The sequence below is a fragment of the Zophobas morio genome, unplaced genomic scaffold, assembly GCF_036711695.1.
Source record: "Zophobas morio isolate AGI-343-1 ecotype UQ-CSIRO unplaced genomic scaffold, CSIRO_AGI_Zmor_V1 ptg000076l, whole genome shotgun sequence".
Taxonomy (NCBI): domain Eukaryota; kingdom Metazoa; phylum Arthropoda; class Insecta; order Coleoptera; family Tenebrionidae; genus Zophobas; species Zophobas morio.
Window position 1 is genome coordinate 155,001 of NW_026972181.1, and position 5,000 is coordinate 160,000.

Below are 5,000 nucleotides of genomic sequence, written 5' to 3' on the forward strand. Positions count from 1 at the left end.
ATGGCCCACTTGGCACTCTGATTCGAGTCTCGCGGCTTCAATAGTTCGAGCAAGCCGGAGATCTCACCCATTTAAAGTTTGAGAATAGGTTGAGGCCGTTTCGACCCCAATGCCTCTAATCATTCGCTTTACCGGATGAAACTCGTGCGCTATGAGCGCCAGCTATCCTGAGGGAAACTTCGGAGGGAACCAGCTACTAGATGGTTCGATTAGTCTTTCGCCCCTATACCCAGTTCCGACGATCGATTTGCACGTCAGAATCGCTACGGACCTCCATCAGGGTTTCCCCTGACTTCGTCCTGACCAGGCATAGTTCACCATCTTTCGGGTCCCAGCGTGTACGCTCTTGGTGCGCCTCTTCTCGCGATGAGAACGAGACGCCCCGGGAGTGCGAGGCGGCAGCCGTAACGACCGCCCATCCTCCCTCGGTCCGCGCAAGGCGGACCTTCACTTTCATTGCGCCTTTAGGTTTAGTAATGTCCCAATGACTCGCGCACATGCTAGACTCCTTGGTCCGTGTTTCAAGACGGGTCCTGAAAGTACCCAAAGCTATAGCGTCGCAGATCGGCGTTCTAAAAGAAGACGAGGTCTGTCCGACGACCCACAGCCAACAGCCACCCGGGGACGGGACCGGCACCAGGTCCGATCACCGTCGCGACGAGAGCGCTTGCCGTAGGGCGGACGCCGAACTAGCGGCGGCCTCGCGCCATCTTTATACCGTCGAGCGAGCCGACCGGGAAACACCGCGGGTTCGTTCGGAAACGGCGAACCGTCCGAACGGGCTCCACCGCGGGCCTCAGACCGGCACCCAACGGATCGCGACGTCCTACAGGGGGAGAAGTGCACGCGTTCGATCGCAGTTCGGAGGACGGAAGGCGCAGACGACGCGTACGCCGTCCGTCACGCGACCGCCCAGCGCCACGATCGAGACACGCTGAATCTCCCCTTTCGACCTTTCGGGTTTCTCAGGTTTACCCCTGAACGGTTTCACGTACTATTGAACTCTCTCTTCAAAGTTCTTTTCAACTTTCCCTCACGGTACTTGTTCGCTATCGGTCTCGTGGTCATATTTAGCCTTAGATGGAGTTTACCACCCACTTAGGGCTGCACTCTCAAGCAACCCGACTCTGAGGAGAGATCCTCCCGTCACCGGCAGCGGTCACTACGGGCCTGGCACCCTCTATGGGCTGTGGCCCCGTTCAAGATGGACTTGGACGCGCCGCACGATTTCGGGATGACGGACCCTCCCTAACACCACATTTCCCGGCGTCCGGTTTCGGCCGCGGGATTCGGTGCTGGGCTCTTCCCTGTTCGCTCGCCGCTACTGAGGGAATCCTAGTTAGTTTCTTTTCCTCCGCTTAATAATATGCTTAAATTCGGCGGGTAGTCTCACCTGCTCTGAGGTCGCAAGATCGAATAGATCTGGAAATGGATCATTTTAATACGCAAACGATCATGGCACGTCGTCGACGCGGCCTTTACGGTCTTTCGTCGAACAGCGACCTGACGTCGTCGCGAGATACGTCACGCACGCCTCGGACACGACGGTCGCATCGTTCGACAAAATCAACGCCGTTATGGCCGTCGAAAGTCGATCGTTTTGTGCTTTACGTCTGCTGATCCGCCCGTCGAAGGACGACGACGAACTCCTTCGAAAAGAAAGTCCGACACGTCACCCCGACGGGCCGCTATCGCGTCTCCGGATGTCGCGTACGCCGGATCGTACTCGAAACGAACGAACGTTACGTAAGTCGTCTCGACATCGACCTCCAACGGCACGCGTCTAAAAAACATCCAACTCGCTCCGACGAACGCCACGCTTTCTCAAACGAGGCGAACCGAGCAGTCTTTGAAATTGACACGACCCTCAGCCAGGAGTGGTCCGGGAACAGTTTATCCGAGGACCGCAATGTGCGTTCGAAATGTCGATGTTCATGTGTCCTGCAGTTCACAAGTTGACGCGCAATTAGCTGCGTTCTTCATCGACCCACGAGCCAAGTGATCCACCGTTCAGGGTAATCTTTTAGAATATACATTAAGACGCACGTTCTCTCCGGCTCGCCTCGCGACGGCCTGGAACGTTCTGCGTCGAAATTCTCTCGGTTTCGATTGTTTATTAAGATAAAAAAAGAAAAAAAAAGAAAAGAGAAACTTTCGAACGACGTGTCGTCTTACTAATTCCATCTTTTCCTCTCTCTCTTTTTTTTTTGTTAGTCGCAAGACTTGATCTCCTTTTCTAAAGCAGAAGCTCAACCGCACAACGATCACTTAACCAAACAAACTAGGTGTGATTTCGTCAAACGGCGCTTCCTAGGAGCGTCTCGAACGACGTTTCGAATCGTCTCGACGAGAACGGCGGCATCGAGCCGAACCCGTCGGCCGGGCGAAAATCATTTAAAACCCACGGTAACGAAGACGAGCAAAGGCGCACGAAACGCCCCGCACGTACTTACGAAACCTGCGATCCGAATCGAACTCTTTGAGGTTCTTTAGCGGATCAAGGTGCCCGAAATGCCGTCTGCCCGATCGCACGACGAACGCGCGTAAAGGACCGGCGCCGCGAGTTCGCATCGGCATGACGCCTAATCCGACTCTGGACGATTCAATAGTTCGAGGACGTCGCGTGACGCCGTCTCTTAGACGCGTTTCCTCTTTCGCACCGATCCCCACGTGGGACGAGAGAAGAGAAGAGAACGCGCTTCGGAAACGCGCGACGGCACCGCTAAAGGCTGGACGTGCCGTCGTCTACGCCGCAGACGTCTTTAGATGTTAGATCGAGCGTGTACGTCGTCCACGGACGCGACATACTTCGCACGACAACAACAACACGATCAGACGATGGTGTGTGTGTCTGTGTAAAGACAGTGCGTGTGTTCGAGACACGTTAATGATCCTTCCGCAGGTTCACCTACGGAAACCTTGTTACGACTTTTACTTCCTCTAAATGATCAAGTTTGGTCATCTTCCCAGCGACATCGGCGACGCCGAAACGCCACCGCGTACCGGTCCGAAGACCTCACTAAATCATTCAATCGGTAGTAGCGACGGGCGGTGTGTACAAAGGGCAGGGACGTAATCAACGCGAGCTTATGACTCGCGCTTACTGGGAATTCCTCGTTCATGGGGAACAATTGCAAGCCCCAATCCCTAGCACGAAGGAGGTTCAGCGGGTTACCCGGGCCGCTCGGCCAGGGAGGACACGCTGATTCCTTCAGTGTAGCGCGCGTGCGGCCCAGAACATCTAAGGGCATCACAGACCTGTTATTGCTCAATCTCGTGCGGCTAGAAGCCGCCTGTCCCTCTAAGAAGAATTGTTTGTACGCCGACAGTAAAAACCGCGCACGGCCAACGGGCGAACCCGAGACCGGCGGGCCTTTGGGATGTCGAAATACGCCTATTTAGCAGGCTAGAGTCTCGTTCGTTATCGGAATTAACCAGACAAATCGCTCCACCAACTAAGAACGGCCATGCACCACCACCCACCGAATCAAGAAAGAGCTCTCAATCTGTCAATCCTTCCGGTGTCCGGGCCTGGTGAGGTTTCCCGTGTTGAGTCAAATTAAGCCGCAGGCTCCACTCCTGGTGGTGCCCTTCCGTCAATTCCTTTAAGTTTCAGCTTTGCAACCATACTTCCCCCGGAACCCAAAAGCTTTGGTTTCCCGGAAGCTGCCCGCCGAGTCATCGAAAGAACGTCGGCGGATCGCTAGCTGGCATCGTTTATGGTTAGAACTAGGGCGGTATCTGATCGCCTTCGAACCTCTAACTTTCGTTCTTGATCAATGAAAGCGTTTTTGGCAAATGCTTTCGCTTCTGTCCGTCTTGCGACGATCCAAGAATTTCACCTCTAACGTCGCAATACGAATGCCCCCATCCGTTCCTATTAATCATTACCTCGGGGTTCCGAAAACCAACAAAATAGAACCGAGGTCCTATTCCATTATTCCATGCACACAGTATTCAGGCGAAGTTTTAGCCTGCTTTAAGCACTCTAATTTGTTCAAAGTAAACGTGCCGGCCCACCTCGACACTCAATGAAGAGCACCGCGGCGGGATTGAGTTGGGCCGCCCTCTCGAGCTAAGCCCACCGGCAGGACGTCCCGCGGCACGCCAGTTAACACCGCGAACGATGAACCGGCGGCGCGGGACACAGATTCGACTACGAGCTTTTTAACCGCAACAACTTTAATATACGCTATTGGAGCTGGAATTACCGCGGCTGCTGGCACCAGACTTGCCCTCCAATTGATCCTCGTTAAAGGGTTTAGAGTGTACTCATTCCGATTACGGGGCCTCGGATGAGTCCCGTATCGTTATTTTTCGTCACTACCTCCCCGTGCCGGGAGTGGGTAATTTGCGCGCCTGCTGCCTTCCTTGGATGTGGTAGCCGTTTCTCAGGCTCCCTCTCCGGAATCGAACCCTGATTCCCCGTTACCCGTTACAACCATGGTAGGCGCAGAACCTACCATCGACAGTTGATAAGGCAGACATTTGAAAGATGCGTCGCCGGTGCGAGACCGTGCGATCAGCGTAAAGTTATTCAGAGTCACCAAGTTGTACGATGACGGAGACCGCCACCGATTGGTTTTGATCTAATAAAAGCGCCCCTTCCGTTTCCGGTCGGGGCTCTGTTTGCATGTATTAGCTCTAGAATTACCACAGTTATCCAAGTAAATGTGGGTACGATCTAAGGAACCATAACTGATTTAATGAGCCTTTCGCGGTTTCACCTTAATTCGGCTTGTACTGAGACATGCATGGCTTAATCTTTGAGACAAGCATATGACTACTGGCAGGATCAACCAGGGAACTGCGTTCTCGTTCGGATACTCCGAAACTGAAAACTACACTTTCGTCGAAAGCGCGAGTGCGTGTTCGCGAAACGAACGCGTAGGAACGTAACGCCACGCTTAACTCTCTCTTTCGTTGTTTTATATACGAAAAATATCATACATAACGATACCGGTCGAAAAGTTTCGCGAGGAAACCTCCTGCGCCGGTTT

At 53.7% G+C, this 5,000-nt stretch overlaps 2 non-coding genes across 2 annotated transcripts; both read right to left on the bottom strand.

The window, feature by feature from the left end:
* Positions 1-1,861: 1,861 nt before the first annotated feature.
* On the bottom strand, positions 1,862-2,018 carry LOC135143878 (5.8S ribosomal RNA). Its single transcript, XR_010282923.1, has one exon. It is a non-coding gene; the product is annotated as a 5.8S ribosomal RNA (ribosomal RNA).
* Positions 2,019-2,885: 867 nt separating this feature from the next.
* On the bottom strand, positions 2,886-4,806 carry LOC135143888 (small subunit ribosomal RNA). The gene has a single exon (XR_010282932.1). It is a non-coding gene; the product is annotated as a small subunit ribosomal RNA (ribosomal RNA).
* Positions 4,807-5,000: the final 194 nt, after the last annotated feature.